General features: G+C 40.2%; 1 protein-coding gene across 5 annotated transcripts in view; it reads left to right on the forward strand.

The window, feature by feature from the left end:
• Nucleotides 1-418: 418 nt before the first annotated feature.
• The window catches only part of REPS1 (RALBP1 associated Eps domain containing 1), a 72,455-nt gene continuing 54,523 nt past the window's right edge, over nucleotides 419-18,350 (forward strand). For 3 of the 5 annotated variants that reach the window (XM_024739397.1, XM_024739398.1, XM_024739399.1), the window contains exon 1: nucleotides 611-768. The gene's annotated coding sequence lies outside the window, so the exon portion shown is untranslated. Of the gene's footprint in view, nucleotides 769-18,350 lie in introns of all 5 variants that reach the window. The other 2 variants (XM_024739394.1, XM_024739395.1) reach the window with 1 other exon arrangement.

Raw genomic sequence — 18,350 nt, forward strand, 5'->3', positions numbered from 1 at the left:
GGCTGGATGTTCATAGCCCTTCAGAGCACAAAGAAATATTGAATTAATCCTCAGTAACATCTGACCTCAAAACGGTACGACGGATACAGTAATAACCTGAACAATGTTCCCCTTTCACGTAATGTTTATTAACCGTTTAGTGCCAGAAGCTTTGAAACAATCCAAACTACAGTCGGTTTCTAAGTTCTCCTGGTCTGAATGGGCGGCGTGCTGTTCCCCATCCCGGTCTCCGCTCCCGGGGGTCCCAGCTCTTCCCGCAGGGCGCCAAGGGCGGCTCGGCCCTCCGCCGCGGGACCCCGGCCACCAGGGGGCGCTGCAGCCCCCTCTCCAGGGAGCGGCCGAGCCAGCCCGGTGGGTGTTTCTCTCTCCCTCTCGCGCTCTCTCCTCCTGGCCTCACATCCGGGTCTGGAGCGCGGCAGCCGCTGTCAGTGTTGGTGCGGTCGCGTCGGGGGCCGGGCCGGGGCGCAGTAAATGGCGGCGGAGGGAGGCGGAGCGGCGGCCGCGCTCAGCCTGGAGCCCCCGAAACTTTAGGAGCCCCACAACTTTTCCGGGAAGTGCTGCCTCTCCGGGGGCGTGGACGGAAGGGGCAGGCGAGGCGGGAAGTCTGGGGGGAAGCGGAAAGGTTTAACGCTGAGCGATGCGGAGCAGAAATACTACTCGGATCTCTTCTCCTACTGCGACAGCGAGAGCACCAAGAAGGTGGCGGCCCACGGGCGGGTGCTGGAGCTGTTCCGGGCCGCACAGCTGCCTAACGACGTGGTCCACCAGGTAACGCCGCCGCCGTCCCCGTCCGCCGCGTCCGGGGGGTCGGCCGGCCGCCGAGGTGTCGCTTCCCGGCGGCTCGGGCCTCCAGCCGCCAGCCTCCTCGAGGTGGGAGTGGGCGCCGTTTCCAGAAGGGCCGGAGGTGGGCAGGTTTCCCTGGGTTTCTCCGCTGCGGACCGGGGCCGCAGGTGCCCGGAAGGCCCGGACTAGCGAGGGGAAGGGGGTCGCTCTTCGAGGACAAAAGTCATTCAAAGATACGATGGGGGTGGGGTTGGGGGGGGGTCTGTGTATTATCTCTGGGGAGCGTAAGTCCTGTATCTCTCGGCTGCCCCTCAGAATGTGTTTTTCAACACTGGAAGAGCAACTTCAGATGAAAGATCTTGGATTGTTAACCATGTCTTTGAATCCTAGATCCTGGTACCTACTTTTATATATTTTAAGGAAGCTCAATTCTTAGGGAGATTAAAAAATTAGAACTTTTAGCTAGTAGTTCGCAAGTAGCTATGAAAAGAACTTTATAGGATGCGTGGCTGATGTAAACTGGATAGTTTTTCGATTGGCATTCGATAGCACTTGGTGGAATTTGTGGATTGGGTTGGGAGGTAAGTATTGAGCAACTGGAAGTCAAAGGTGCATATTTGCCTCAATCTGTAGCCCTAGAGGAGCAAGCAGAGTAAGTTTTAAGCTTTCTTCATCACGTCTGCTTTTAAAATAGAAGGCTTCCTGGAAGTTCTAATATATGTGGTGAGCATTGATGTTACTCTGTGTTTAATGATGCAAAGCTGCTAGTGGAGAGTCTGTCTAAACAACATATCAGGAACAGGTTTTAAGCTTCATCTTTATGGTGATCCAAGCCAGTTATCCAGATCCCCAGAACTTAGAGCCACGTGCATAGGTATGATGTAGTGCACTGCAGAGAGCCCTGAATGAGGACTTTTCACACCTGGGTCCTTGACCGCACTCTGTTAACCCCCAGTGTGGCTTTGGGCCAAGCGCTCTCAACTCTTCAAGCGTAAGTGTGCTTCTAACAAAAATTCTGGGAAATATAAAAATGTCCCCAGGGCCTCTGTTTTAGAAGTTACCTGTGCACCAGCTATGACTAAATTGAATGAGTTCTCTCTTTTCGCATAATCTTGTTTGTTTTACGTTGCTTTTTAAAAATTTTGAGAGGAAAAGTTCGGTGTCTTACATACCAACAGCTAGGAGTCTCATATTCATTCTGCTGAAAACAAAGTAAGTATTTTACGCTCTGCTGGCCACATACAGTCTCTTTATGTATATTCTTTGTTTTCATTCTTACAGCCCTTTAAAAATGTAAAAATCATTCTTAGCTCAAGGGCATACAAAACGGGGTCCGCGGCTGTGCGGGTACTCTACGCTCCCCGTATGGCTTTGGAGTTACATTTATAGGAGTAGGTCTGGTCAGAACATGCTCATTAATGATTCTGCTCTTTTTGTAGAAATACTTTCAAGTCATTAAAAAAACTAAAATTAAGGGGAAACCTCCCGTGTTCTATTTGGCTTATTATGTCTGGGGTGGGGGGAGCTGAAATAAACTGACTTTCATATTTTTAAGAGTGCATGTTGTTAAAAAAAAAAAAAAAAGAGTGCATGAAGACTTTAAGACTTTATGTTATTCAGGATGCAAATTAGCATTAATTAACCTTTGCTTAAAATATGTTTAATCCAATCCAAGTTATTTTCATGTTGTGCTCAATTTTATTAACACTCAAACATAAATTTCTGTTGCCTTTTTGTATAAAGAGAGAACTTAAATAGCATAAATAGTCAAGGATTTAGTTACACGTTGGAAACTGGGAACTCCCTGAAGCAGAAGCAGAATTCTTATAGCTTTCTGGGTATTTTGCAGGCAGTTAACTTAAAAATTGGCCTAACACATAAAATGTGGAACAAAAGAGGAATATGGACAATTCCCTTATGGAAGTTCAGCATTGTCTGAAAACACAGCCCTCCCTTGCTTCCTAAGCGGGAAACATTTGGGGCAACTCACGCGTAATGTTTAGTTTTTACTTAGCACTGGGCGAGGCATTGCAGGGCATCAAAACAGGAGTAAGAAGTTCTCAAGGACCTTGTAAACTACAGGAATACACATGTGTAACATAAAGCAATGTGAATGCCCTAAGAGAGGATAAAGGAGGGTATGAGCAGGAAAGGCCTCTTGACTTAATTCAGGTAGACCTTATATTAGTGTGGAGGGATGAAGAGGACTTCCAGGCTGAGAAAAAACACGACCAAAGATGGAAAGTGTTGGAACGAGCCTTTGCAAGGACTAGCAGATAGATAGGTTTTGCTGAAGCTAGAGTATGTTTTGGGGATACTGGAACGTAGAGTCAGAAAGAGACCACGGTAGGAAAGATTCTAAAGAACAGGCAGATTTCATATTTCAGTAGGCAGTGGAGACTCAATGATAGTTTTCTTTGTTTGTTTTGTTTTTGTTTTCTTTTTTTTTGTGGTACGCGGGCCTCTCACTGTTGTGGCCTCTCGGGACCAGCCGCTCTGCGGCATGTGGGATCTTCCCGGACCGGGGCACGAACCCGTGAACCCGTGTCCCCTGCATCGGCAGGCGGACTTCCAACCACTGCACCACCAGGGAAGCCCCAATGATAGTTTTTGACTTTGAGTGAAGGAGAGAGTAGAGGGTGGGGAAGGAGGCTTGAGCAGTGATCCGGAATGGATGCTAGGTACTGGGCACCCAAATCAGGGTGACAGCAGTAGAACAGAAAGGAGGGGCTGGATGAACAGGTCTGTGTTATTGAAGGGCTGCTGGGTAGCCACAATGTGAGGTGCTTTGTGGGATAATGTTTCATTGAGACCAGATTATCAAGGCTGGGTGGAGAGCTTTGAACTAATTGTGAAGGTGGCAGGGAGCTGTAGATTTAAGAGAACTGACTTGTAAAAGCAGTGCTTTAGGAGGCATTTAGAAGATCAGAGCGTCTGGAAGTAGAGGAAAGAAACTGGAGACAAATTTGGGGACTGATTGTCTCGCACATACTGGGCTATGGGACTCAAATGTGGGAGTGGGGGACACTGTGGGGAGCGTGATTCTGCCCCTCAGGAGGCATTTGGAGACGGTTTTGCTTGTTGTAACTCAGGGAGAGGGAGCAGTTCTACTGGCCTCTAGTAGGTAGAAGCAGGAGCGCTGCTAAAACAGCCTGCAATGCACAAAACAGCCCCTACAGCAAACAATCACCTGCCCCAAAACGTCAGCAGTGCCGAGATTCAGAAAACCTGATGTGGACTCTTGTGGTGACAGTGGGACAGAAAATGAGGCTTCAAAATCTCATAAAGAGATTATGAAGGTAGACTTGATGGGCTTGGGTTGTCTGGTGATATTTTGATGAGAGAAGAGTAGGGCAAGTGTTACTGTCTGTTGGACACCACTCACAATTAGAAAAGAGGCAGGAAGAGGGCCTCATTTTAAAAAGTTGATAATGAGTTTGATTTCAGGCATTTTGAGACGGCAGTGCAAATCTCCAGGGGATAGTTGGAAATGTGTGATTTGTCCACCCTGAGTGCCAGTTATTACAGTGAAATTCATATGTTTGGGGTCTCTCCTCTTTATCACCTGAGTATCTTGGAGGTAGAGGCCAGACGGCTTCTCACACGGTAGGCATGCATTTATACATCAGGGCTTTGACTGATGTGGTAGTTTTCAGCATTTGTTAATAAAAGTCATGAGAAGGCTGAGTCATCTGGGGGAATGAGTATAGGGGACAAAGCACAGAGGGCCCAGAACTGAAGGAGGAAGGAGCTGGCGTTTATTGAGTGCCTGTTATGTTCTTTTACTGGGCAGATCATTTTCATGCAGGAGCTCACTTGATCCTTGTAAGAACCCTGAGAAGTGAGGAGTATTCTTGTTTATTAACTAGGAACTTGATAGGCAGAGAAGTTAAATAACTGGTTAGTTGTATACACTGATGTGTATAAAAATTGATGACTAATAAGAACCTACTGTATAAAAAAGGAAATAAAATTCAAAAATTCAAAACAAAACAAACAAAAATGACTAGTTAGTGAATAGAGTACTTCTCCTTTACCATTATTTCTTGCCACCTCTCAGCTCTTTCCTGCTTTTCACTGTTCATGTGATTGGTTTGCCCATAGTTCTTATGAAGAGTAGAGACTTAAAATTATTTGATTTTGAGTTATATGTGGATTTCTTCCTTTGCAAAATAAATAATTTTATGTATGATGATGTCTGGAAACACAGCCACTTATGAGAAATAGGAAGATTCTTGTAGTTGGTATCCTGAGTTTTACATTGCTACAACTGTCAAACATCTTGAGAAACGTTCATTACACTTGTTTTGGAGTACCAGAGTAAAACCTGTTCTGAGTTTAAGAGTTTGTTTTGGGGAGACAGTGTGTTAATAGCTAAAGCGAGTGAGCTAAAGCTTTATAGAATTATGCTCCACACCAGAGAGGAACAGGACGAGGGGGAGAAAAATCTGGTTCGTAGGATTTAGTCATGAGGAATTTTGCTGTCTGCTGAGCGAGAAGATATTCAGTGGCTTAAAAATAATCTTCTTCAGAATTATTTTGTTTTTTAAACATTAGGGAAGGTATGCTATTTACCACACTAATCAGTATGCTTTTCTAGCTTTTACTTAAAATTTCATCTTTGGGAAAAGCTTTAAAACTTCATACAGACTTTGAATGAATAATAGCTTGATAAAAGGTTCTAGTACTAACTGTTCTTTTATTGAAGATTATAAGCAATGCATCCTATAAACGAGGCTGAGAAAATCTTTCAGTTCATTTGTGTTGAGCAATATCTTGGTAGAATATTTGAATAACACGTTAGTTTAATGGAGGAAAGGTGATGACAATGAAACATAAACCATTTTGTCTCTTGAAATTTGTTCAATTATGTGATCTACTCATTAGAGATAGGATTAGAATAGAGAAGCAGAGCCTCATTTATGCATTGAAAGTTACAAACTTAATACTTAATGAAATAAATGTGAGGTTTGTTGTTCTGGAGTAGGGATTTTGTCTGTTTGTTTGTAATCACTAAAAAAATTATAACAAACTATAAAAATAATCTTACCTTGAACAGACACTTTACTATACACAGTTGAAAAACATACTGTTTGTGAAAGAAGTCATACTTCATTGCTCTCTGTAGTGTCATATTTACTTAAAATTTTTTTCTTTCCTATATCATAATGTACTTTTAGTCTTCTGGCCAGAGTTAGAGTCTTAGTATCTTGAGAATTCGAGCTAGGCATTTTGACAGAGCTCTAAAAGAGTGTGAGAAGTTGATGTAAGGAGAACTAAACATGGAAGGCAAGTTCCAGCCCTGACCTTGAACAAATCACTTTAATGCCTGGATTTTAGTTCTCACCATGGAAATGATTGAATTGGGGTTTTCAAAGGAGAGGTTACAGTGTAGGGATGGCCACTCTGTCCAGCCACATCCTCGAGAAAGTAGCCACACAGACTTGAAATTAGTTGATATGCTATTTTGAAAGTGGAATTGATTTCTTTTACACACTTTGGGAGATTTGAAGAGGAGAATCTTGCCTAGAATGCTGAAGTGAGTATATATATAAGAGGGAACTGATGAAAGTGTTTTAATGTCCGTGGTACTTAGTTCTTCACAGTGTCTGGCCAGTGGAAATTTGAAATGGGTAAGACTTGGCATTTCTGATGTTTTCCCTGATACATGTTTCATTTTCTGTAGCCTTTCCTGTGATAGATGCATCTTGATTTGTCATTTCCCTTTGCCTCTATGTAAGGAATTTATGGTTGATGGGTTGCGTATATAGGCATGACATAAAAATCAGGTTGTAATAATTTTGCTTCAGAAATCTTTTCTTTAAGTTCATACCATATACCAAATTTTATTGCAGTTTGATAAATTATAGGACTTAAAAGTCTTAAAACCACATCTCTTCATTTTGTTTTAAGAGTTGACTGTGGAATTTGAGCCTCTTTTGTTAAATGATGAAGACACAATTTATTAGACTGTATTTCCATCTAACCTCTTTTTTGGTTGTGGATTCCTTTGAGATTCCTGTTGCACACCTAAGTGTCCATCGACAGATGAACGGATAAAGAAGATATGGCACATATATACAATGGAATATTACTCAGCCATAAAAAGAAACGAAATTGAGTTATTTGTAGTGAGGCAGGAGGACCTAGAGTCTGTCATACAGAGTGAAGTAAGGCAGAAAGAGAAAAACAAATAACCTATGCTAACACATATATATGGAATCTAAAAAAAAAAAATGGTTATGAAGAACCTAGGGGCAGGACAGGAATAAAGACGCAGACATAGAGAATGGACTTGAGGACGCAGGGAGGGGGAAGGGTAAGTTGGGACGAAGTGAGAGAGTGGCACGGACATATATACACTACCAAATGTAAAATAGATAGCTAGTGGGAAGCAGCCGCATAGCACAGGGAGATCAGCTCGGTGTTTTGTGTCCACCTAGAGGGGTGGGATAGGGAGGATGGGAGGGAGACACAAGAGGGAGGAGATATGGGGATATATATATATATGTATAGCTGATTCACTTTGTTATACAGCAGCAACTAACCACTGCAAAGCAATTATACTCCAATAAAGATGTTAAAAAAAAGAGAGAGAGATTCCTGTTGCACATGCTGGACATCTGCTTAGAAAACATAGTTACACAAAAATTTGCATATAATTCGAGATAGCCAGCCTTCCCCCAACCTAGTCAAGCTCATCCCATGGACCTCTACATTAAGACAGTTTTAAGGAAGAGCAGGCAGACCTGGGAAAGCTGAACATAGGTCTTTCTTAAGTCAGTTTTGTATATTTTCAGGAAATATTTCTTCATGGCTACTATTTATACTCAGGGTGTGTATGCAGTGGTGAAAACTCAGAAATCTTCCCTGCCTTCATGGATTATAACTTGTGGTAATGTTAAAAACGAAAAGAACTGTATTAATGGGGAATCATGGGAGGCTATGTGGACCTACTTAGGTATAAGGGAAGGCCTCTCTGAGGAGACGGGGACGTGGTAAGGGAGTGAGAATGAGATGTTTCACATAGAAGGAATGAGCACTCAAAGGGCCTGAAGAGCATGTGAAGAGCTCTGTGTGTTTGAGGAGATGAAAAGCTGGAGCATTATGGACAAGAGGGGAGAATGGCAGGGGCCACATGCTGCAGGGCCTTGTACACAGGGATAAAGAGTTTGGGTTATGAAAGACTGAAAGTTTCTATTCAGGGGAGTGGCAGCATCCAGAGTATATTTATCAAAGGTTACCCTGCTGTGTAGAGAAGAGAACATTGGGGCAAGCAGAAACAGGTTGGCCACTGGATATGCAGTAGTTCAGGTAGGAGACCATGGTGGCTTACGTTAGTGATGCGGTAGGTGGAGAGGAGTGGACATATTTGAGATATTTGTAGGTGGTAGAAATAGGAGGATGTGATAATGGATTGGATATGGAATATAACCGGGGGAAACATTCAGGGATGTTGCCGGAAGTCACCATTATTGGATGCCTGGAAGACGAATGGGTTTTTCAGGGTTTTTTGTTTTATTTGGGTGGAAGGTAATGGTGAATTTGGGAGTTTTCTTTTATCAATCGTAAGTTCTCAGAAGCCTGTGAGATTGTTAAGAAGGCCTCTATCAGAGAGGATCATCAAATCTTGAGGAACTCAGAGATATTTGGCTTGGAGATGTCAGTTTGAAGCTTATCAGTGTGTTAGTGATATTCAAAGCCATGCAAATAGGTGAAATCACTGAAGAAGAGACTATAGGGAGGAGAGAAGGATTGGTTAGAAATAGAAACCTGAGGAACACAGCACATTTCTAAGTTGGGTAAACTGGAAGCCCTCTAGGAAAGAAGCTAGGAAGGGCAGCCCGAGTGGTTGTAGGGAAATTGGGAATATATATTGGATCATGTCGTGGATACCAAGTAATGCAAGTATTTGAAGAAAGGGATACTTAACTATTGAGTTTGGCTGAGAGGTTGAGAAGATATGGGCAGAAATATGGCTGTTGGATTTGGCAACCTAAAGGTCATCAGTGACCATAATGAGCCAGTGTCATAGACTGGTAGAGGTGGAAGCCAGATTTGAGTGACTTGAGGGATACACAGTGGCCCAGGAACTAGAAATTGGGTTTAAAGAAGTTAAAGGAAACAGACATGGGGCCAAAGCAGAAGTATGAGGATGTGAAGGAAGTCTTTGATTTTTTGAGTATATAAGAAATATTGCAGCATGGTTTTAGTTGTTAGGATTACTAAGGGAAGGAAGGAAGATGAGGAGAGAAGTCCTTGAGAAAGCAAGAATGGTCTAGGATCCTGATGGCACAGGACAGCAGTTCTTTGATAGGAAACGGATAACTTCCACAATTTCAAAAGGAGGAGAGAAAGGGAAAAAATAATCTAGTCACAGTAGCATCAAAAAGAATAAAATACTTAGGAATAAACTTAACAAAAAAAGAGCACCAAGATGTTTATATTACAAAACATTACTGAGAGAAATTAAGTACGGTTTGTTTTTTTTTTTGGCTGCACCGTGCAGCCTGTGGTATCCTAGTTCCCCGACCAGAGATTGAACCCAGGCCCTCGGCAGTGAGAGCGTGGAGTCCCAACCACTGGACCACCAGGGAATTCCCCTAAATAAAGATTTTTTTTTTTAAAATAAATGGATATATAGTCTGTATTCATAGATTGGAAGATAGAATGTTAAGATGGCAGTTCCCCAAATTGATCTATAGATTCAGTAAAATACCTGTCAAAATTCCAGTAGACTCTTGTAGAAATTGTTAAGCTGATCCTAAAATTTATAAGGAAATGCAGAGGATCTAGAATAGCCAAAGCATTTTTGAAAACAAAATAGGAGACTTACCCTGTCTAATTTTAAAACTTATCTACAGTGATCAAGACAGTGTGATTGGCATAAGGATAACCATTATAGGTCAGTGGAACAGAATTGAAAGTCCAGAAATTAACCCTTATATTTATGATCACTTGGTTTTTGAAAAAGTGCCAGAACAGTTCAATGGGGAAGGGATAGTCTTTTCAACAAATGGTGCTGGGACAGTTGGATGTTTGTATGTTTAAAAAAATGGATTTAGGGCTTCCCTGGTGGCTCAGTGGTTGAGAGTCCGCCTGCTGATGCAGGGGACATGGGTTTGTGCCCCGGTCCGGGAAGATCCCACATGCCGCGGAGCGGCTGGGCCCGTGAGCCATGGCCGCTGGGCCTGCGCATCCGGAGCCTGTGTGCTCCGCAACGGGAGAGGCCACAACAGTGAGAGGCCCGCGCACTGCAAAAAAAAAAAAAAGGATTTAGACATACTGTTTTATATACTTCACACCGTACATGAAATTATCTCAAAATAAATCATAGACTTTGTAATTGGAAAACCTAAAGCTATAAAAATTCTAAATATTACATAGGAGAAAATCTTTGTGACCCTGTGTTAGGCAGAGTTCTTAGATATGGCACCAAATGCATGGATCATTAAAAAACTGATAAATTGGACTTCTTTAATGAAGTTTTAGAACTTTTTACACTTCAGAAGATACTTAAGAATAAAAAGACAAGCCACAGACTCTCAGAAAATATTTGAATATTACAAACTTGGTAAAGGTCTTTAATCTAGAATATATAAAGAAATCTTACAACGCAGTTATGCAGAAAAAAACCCAATTAAAAAATGGGCAAAAGACTTTAATAGGTATTTCACCAAAGAAGATATTATAAATGGCCAATAAGCATATGAAATGATGTTCAACATCATTAGTCATTAAGGAAATGCAAGTTAAATCACAATGATATATTGTAACACACCCACTTAAACAGCTGTAATTTAAAACTGACATTACCTATTACTGGTGTTGTGGAGAAACTGGAATCCTATACACTGCTCTTGGAAAGGTAAATGGTACAGCCATTTTGGAAAAGTTTGGCTTTTTCTTAAAAAGTTAAACATATGCTTACCATACAAACCAGCAGTTCCGCGCTTAGGAATCTATCCAACAGAAACGAAGATGTGTGCACAGAAAGAATTGTAAATGTCCATTTTAGCAGTGTTATTCACAATAGTCAAAAATTGGAAAGCAATCCAAATGTCCCTCAAATGGTGATAAAATATGGTATATCCATACAGTGGAATACTATTCTATAATAAGGAGGAACAAATTACTGGTAAATGCTACAACAAAGATGAATATCAGAAACCTGATAAGTGACAGAAGCCAAACAGAAAAGAGTACGTATTGTGTGGTTGCATTTATATCAAATGTCTAGAAAAGGCAGATCTATACAGAAAACAGAACAGTGGATACCTGAGGCCAGGGCAGGAGTGGAAACACTCTGGAGGAAAGTTTTGGGGGTGATGTGATGGAAAAGTTCTAAGATTGGATTGTAGTGATGATGTACAACTCTATAAATTTTCTTAAAGCTCAGTGAATTGTACACTTACGGTTGAATTTTGTGATGTATAAATTATACCTCAGAGCTGTAAATTAAAACTTTAATAATTTGGAGAGTGAGGGGAATGCATGAAATAGTCATCTTGGAGAATGCGCAGGTGAGTGTGGTAGAGAATAAAGGACTCTGTGCTGTTTATATAATTTTAATTACAAAACCTCAGTGTAACTTAATGTAATCTGGCATTTGGTTACGCATTTGTGTTTTGAATATCATATGAAAGGTGATATATCAATAGATATTATGTATGGAAGAGATTGCCATATGAAGATTCATTACAACTGGGTATAAATAAGTACATTATTTAATAGATTAAGAAGGGGTTGAAAAAATTGTGATTTGGAATAATGGAAATATATATATATTTTTGAAGATTTAATATTTTTATTTATTTTGGCTGCGTTGGGTCTTTGTTGCTGTGTGTGGGCTCTCTCTAGTTGCGGCGAGCGGGGGCTACTCTTCGTTGCGGTGCGCGGGCTTCTTCTCGCAGTGGCTTCTCTTGTTGCGGAGCACGGGCTCTAGGCGCGTGGGTTTCAGTAGTTGTGGCGCGCGGGCTCTAGAGCGCAGGCTCAGTAGTTGTGGCTCATGGGCTTAGTTGCTCCACGGCATGGGGGATCTAAGCAAACCTGGGATTGAACCCATGTTCCTTGCACTGGCAGGCGATTCTTATCTACTGCGCCACCAGAGAAGTCCCTATATATTAATGTGCTCCTTTGGATAAAAAAAAGCGGCTAAGAGTGCTGATCTAAGAGTGATTATTGCTTCTTGTCTGTGGATTATGTAAAATGTTGTATGTGGAAATAGGAATATCTGTGTCCTTACGAAAAGAAATTATCGTCTAGAAACTATTCAAGAGTATTTTTGATTTTTCTTGTCTCATTTGTGACTAGAAGGATCAGAGGTTTGACTGCTTAAACTACAGTGTTTTTTGGTATTGTATGTTATTAATAGTTGAGTTAGAAGAATTCATATTTTTTCTAAAGCACTTAATTATATTTCATAGAAAAGTATTTACTTACAACACCCTTGTAATTTTCTGCGTCAGCAAGTATTGAGTATGGTCAAAATTGCATAGACTTAGGAATGTGACAGTTCTAGATTTGAATCTCCACCTCAGTGCTTATTAACTTTCTTGCTCTGAGCAAGTAACTTAATTAACCCCCTTTGAAGACTCCCATTTCCTCATATGTAGGCTGAGGATGATACCAAATCCAAAAGTTTCGTAATACCACAGTGAAGTAACATGTAAACCTAGTGTAGTGCCTGGCTCTTAGAGGGTGATCAGAGAAGTTTCGTTCACTCGCGCTCTGCTCTATTAAGGAAAATTCATAATTTGTAGGATCTGGGCTTTAATGGTAGTAAAAATCTCCCCATTGTTCTTCAAACCTAGCTTTATACGTTTTGTTGCATTGAACTTACTACACTGCCCTCAATCCTTTGATCCTATCAATAATGCTTTGTGTTTCTCCCTTTCATGGTGTAATTAGAGGACTTTTACTCCTGAAGTGAAGTTTACCACCAAAATACTAAAATAAAGGATAATTCTGAGGTTCTGAGCCTACTTGGCTTGCAGAATGATGATAACCATTAATGGAAATAAAGAAGTGAGGAGGGGGGGCCTAGTTTAGTTGAAGGCAATGTGCTGAATTCGGATGTGCTGAGTGAGCACATCCATGTCATGTTCAGTCCATCTGGGCAGCAAGGTTTAGTGGGCATTTGAAAGCTTGAGAGCAGCAGCTGGGTGGCTTTAGAAGCTTGTGCAGACTTGGTGGTGGTTCCTGAATGAGGCTATTCAATAGAAATGAGGGATGCAAACTTAACTTAGTGTATTTGAAATGTCCTTTCAGAGTAGATGGTAAATTGCACCTTTGTTGAGAGATTTAGGTATTCTCACTTACGACTTCAGAAATTTTCTGAAACTCTCTTGAGACTGTTAGGAAGGCAGGGTGGATGAGGAAGTGTAACGTCTCTTTACCTGAACTTAGTCCAGCCTCCAAAGAATTGAACCATGGTTGTTAAACCCAAAAGGCATTTGCACATTTAAAGTAAGAGGTCTTAGCTGTTTGCAAACAACCTCCAAGGCAAAGAAATTGCATTTAGCTGAGGAATGCGCCTCAGAGCTAGAACAGACTAGCCTACCCTTTCCCATCAGCATCTCGTTGCAGCTTTGTGCTTCTCATTTAACACAAGATCTCTTTTCATCTTTATAAGTCTGACAGATATTGTTATCCCCATTTAATTAATAAGAAATTGAATGCTCTCATGATCCTCAACAATTAGTAGATGTGTGGGAAAATTCCTTGAGGGTGAGTTATCCTGGAGCATTGCTGTACCATTTCTTCAGGGATGGTTCTGTTGAATTCTGCTTTCCATATATTCAGAGTACTTTCTTCTATTTAATATCTTACAATTACATCATTCATTAATTCAACAAATATTATTAAACATCTATTATGCATCAGGGTATGCACCAGCGGCATGGAGTATGCAGAGGTGAATGGAAGAGACATGGTTCCTGCTCTTCTGGAAAACTTAAATCTTTCTCCTAAGCTCCAAGAACCTAGCAGGGGGTCACTGTTCCTATCTGGTCACAACTATATCTCTGGCACATTGTTCGTAGTTAACATTTGTTGAGTGTTGAATGAGTGATCATGGATTTATCCTTTTTTTCCCCCCAAATATATTTGCTTGTCACTAGCTTGAATATATATTGCACCCAATTCAAATAATAATAGTAATAATAAATGCTGGTGTACTGCCTACTGTATGTCAGGTACTGTTTGCACCCCTTTACAAATATTAATTTGTGAAGTGGGTACAGTTTACTATCCCTGCTTTTAAAATGAAGATAAAGAAAGGACAAGTAGCTTATTACAAGGTCACACAGCTCGAAAATGGTAGAGCTTAGATTTAAGTAGTCCTTTTCTTAACCACTTTGCTCTACTTCCTAAATATTATATGATTAAATACTTATTATCCCACTTCCATGCTCATATCTTTACCGTCTACTATATCTCTCAATATTCTAAATTCCCCAATTTCTTCTTTAGAGTTACTTAACATTTACAGATCACGCTGAGGTCCTCACACCAGCTTGTGGAGTGCCTGTACTGCTGTGAGTCTTGTTAGGTTCTAAGAGTTATTATAACAAGTCCGGTTTATCCATGTCTTTCAGCAGCGTGTCTTGGGATAGTTTTGTAAATAAAACTTAAAAATAGGTCCTTCTGCTACATTTACTTAGATGCCATTGTTTATTTTTGGTAGTTTGCTGAGTAAATTAATAATTTTATTGAAATAAAGGGATAAAATTTTAAACTGTTTTTATATAGAATACAAATAACACTCTACAACACAAATAACATTCTAAAAGATGGCTAAACAGAATACTTTTATCCGCCAAGGCCGACTTAGTCAGTGTCTCCTCTAGGAAATCTAGATAACATTAATTTGTTTGACTTTATGAGGACCTGCTTCTCCAGAGGACTGAAACTTAGGAGAGGGTCCTTGGTAACCTGGTTTGGCTCTCCTTAGCATAGGAGTGGCACTTTACGCCATAGGTATAAATAAGATCAGCCAGGATGAACTTGTGGAGTTAAAGGAAGGAGAGAGCAAAAGGAAGCCTGAGGTAGTAGCTGCCTGAGGCATTGGAGGGAAAGCAGAGAAACAAAGAAAGGAAGGAGAGTTGTGGAAAGAGTCATCTGTCATGTGCTACCAAACTCAATATTGGGTTTCTTGGAGGCATGAGTGGAAGTCGGATTGCTTCCTGACAAGTTGGTACATTACTCTTTCAAAAATGTGTTCTAATTTAGACTTTGAACTAATTCATACTTGGTTTTTCTTTTACATTCTCTACGCTGTTACTGAGGTTTTATTTATTCAGTATTTTTCCTTAGGATCCAGAGCATATCCTTCTCTTGATGAGTTTTCTATATTGAGATATTTGCAAACTAACTCATTTTTTATAGTCCTTTAGTTTCCTTCAAAAATTTTATCCCAGATGTGATAAAAAAATCTGAATCATCAAGGAAAATCTTGATGTTCATAAAAGACAATGTTGTACTGTTTTCATGGAATTAGAAAGAAAACGGAAAACCCCGAATGAAGTTTTTGGCCAAACCAATGGTTTGACATCCTGCTTCTTTGAACTTTCCCCTAATCCTCTCTACCAGATAACCCCCTTTCTGTAATCTTCCCATACTGTTGTATATGTTTGTACTTGTATGTACAACTTCTAGCTTCCTGTTCGTGTATGTTTGTTATCCTTGATAGGTGACAGGCAGTTTGAAGGCAAGCGTTAGCTTATTCTTGTTTTCCTCAGATCACTCTGCTTATGCTAGGCACCCAGATCTTATTGGACTGGTTAATTGGTGCTGCAGGGCTTCACTCTTCATCAGTACCTTGATGGGTACTAGCCTAACCTCATCATTTTGTCATACCACTTAAAAAATTCCAAACGACAGGGAATGAGCCTTTTTGAACAATATGGAGCCTCTGAGACCTGATTATATAGATCTTTCAGTTAGACTGTGAATAAGCCAGTTAATATTAATACTTTTGAAGTTGTTCAGGTGGCTTTAGTCAGATATGGTGAGCATGCATATTAATAACTGTTCTTTAAACCATTGTACCTCAAGGATGTTCTTTTAATTTTTTATTTTTAAAGATACCATAGTTTACTTTAGTAATAAACTCACATGAGATTCTCTGCCTTTCGGAAGTATAATTTCTAATTCTTGAACATGACAACGAGCAAATAGTGGTAGATAAGTAATCTAAATAAGGAAACAGGTCAGTAGTTTCTCATTTAATTTAGTAGACTCTTCTGGAGGAAAGCATAGCATTCTCGTAAAATGCATGGCAATAGGGAGAGCATATCAAATCTGAGCAGTCATGCTTACCCAGCTTTAAAAGTTATCTACCAACTCACTCCCACTTCTCACAATCTTGTTTCTGATTATTCTTCTAACGTGGACTTTGTGTTCTAGCAGATCTGTTTTCTGTTTCTCACAGTTACTTGTTAGGTTTTTTTTCCTCATCATGTTAACTTTCTTCATCTGCGGTACCCTCCCCCGGCTTCCATCCTCCCCCTTTTATTAAAAACGTGCCTTAGTTTTTATATGTTTGGAAATGTCATTTGAACAACCTTACCTTCTCTCTGACTCTCATTTGCCTCCTGCCTATCCTTCTGTATGTGTTTTGCACTGTTACTGCTTTTTGTTCGTTTATGTCATTGCTTGACTGCTTTTCCAGGATATTTACATCCCAACAATATTATAAGTAAATATTATAAGTAAACCGTAAATAACATTCAGGTTTCTTTTCTTTCATGACCTCATGATTATCTAGAGCAGCAAAAGCACATAGTAGATGTTTATAAAACAGAGCTAACTATTTAGGGAAGCCAGTTGCTTAGCTCTGCTATTGCTGTGCATATATGGATGTGATTGGGGTGACGAATTAAGGCACTTCTGGGGTCCTCACCCAGGAAAGTAAAAAGTGCGGGTGGTAAAGCTTGCAGCCTTGGATGTTCCACTGCTAGTGCTATGGGTACTCTCTCCCCACCCCAGTCAGTATTCTGGGCATGAGAAGAGAAGGAGGCAGCAAGAACAGGAACAAATAGCACAGAATTCTCGGAGTTTTGACTTTGCAGCTTTGCTGACCAACATTGCCAGTTCCCTCTCCTTCCCTTTCAGAATGCTTTTTTCCCTATTCTTTTTTTTTTTTAATAGCAGAATGTAAGAAGTTTAAAAGAAACAAAATAGGAATTTATTGGCAACTAAAATAAATCATGGTGGAATCTTGGCACTGTTGCTTATATTTTCTTTATAAAATATAATAAAGCACAGCTTCTGTCCAGTTCCAGTGTACCTGGCTGAAAGGAGAAGACCACAAATCCATTTAGAGGGAGGGTGCTGGGTACACTCACATGATATCACACAGCGATTGCACATTCCCTAACACAGGCCATTGAGATTTGTGTCATGTCAGAATTACAGATTATACTACTTGTCACGGTCAATGTAAATCTCACAGGAATAGTAGAAACTACTGATGTTAACCTTTGAAATCTAAGAGCTGTATTCTGTGCCTGCCTTCAGGAAGCTGAGGATTTAATAACCAGGGGAAAGGAATTTATAGTTAGGTTTTCTATTACTACCCACAATTTAAAACTTGTAGAGAGAGAAATCTTTTACTTCCCTAATCACATTTCTGTAGATTACCCCTAAGACTTGTTTCTGGAGTGAATCCAAACTTGTGTTTCTCACACTTAACAAAGGGAAAAAACAGAATTGTCAAAGTTACTAATTGTATAATGGTTATTTTCTAATAGTGTTCCTTTTTGCTTCCTGTGTTATTTGACTGTACACCCATCTATCTGCCTTCCTATTTTTCTTTTACTGCCAAGTAACAAATGACCCAGATTTCTTCTCTGCTGTCTGTACTAGTAGCCTGACTTTTTTCTGTTCCTCCTACCCTACCCTACCCCTTAAAAAAAAAAAAAGAAAAAAAAAGATATTCTTAAGGTTCACCTTTATCCTAGCCACCAAGTCCAGTAATATTTTCTTAGGTTTCATTCTGTTTTATCATCTCCCTTGTAATTGATACTGAATTAATTCTTGGTGGATATTATCTCTTCTTTTTGTTCTCTGTGATGCTAAATTATTATGTTATTTTATATCTTTAAGCATCCTGTCTTCCTACTGTGTCTTTCCCTTGTGTAGAGTCGGCTTTGACCCCTTTTCTTACATTCAGCCTACAAAGTCCTTGAGATTTTCTTTCTCTGAAAAATCTCAGTCAATCATCCTTTTCTGTCCTTTGCATTAATTATTTTCTGAGCTCTATGTTATTGCTACACTACTGCAGTAGCCTCCTAAGTCTTAACTAGGTTTTCTGTAATTGCTAAAGAACAAAAAAGCGAATTTCTAAAAACTTGTATGATACTCTTCAGAAGTGCTCAGTAAAGATTAGTCTGGCATTTAGAACCCTCTCCATCTAGTTTGGTCCAGTTTACTACCTAACCACACTACAATCCCTACTTTGACCTGTTGGCACCCCCCCCAGTTCGAATGTCCATCTTGACTTACCCAACAACCTGTCCATTCTTTAACATCCAGGTTAGGCTTTTTTTTTTTTTTTTTTCCCT

This window comes from Neophocaena asiaeorientalis, unplaced genomic scaffold, assembly GCF_003031525.2.
Source record: "Neophocaena asiaeorientalis asiaeorientalis breed wild unplaced genomic scaffold, Neophocaena_asiaeorientalis_V1.1 scaffold162, whole genome shotgun sequence".
NCBI classification, from domain to species: Eukaryota; Metazoa; Chordata; class Mammalia; order Artiodactyla; family Phocoenidae; genus Neophocaena; species Neophocaena asiaeorientalis.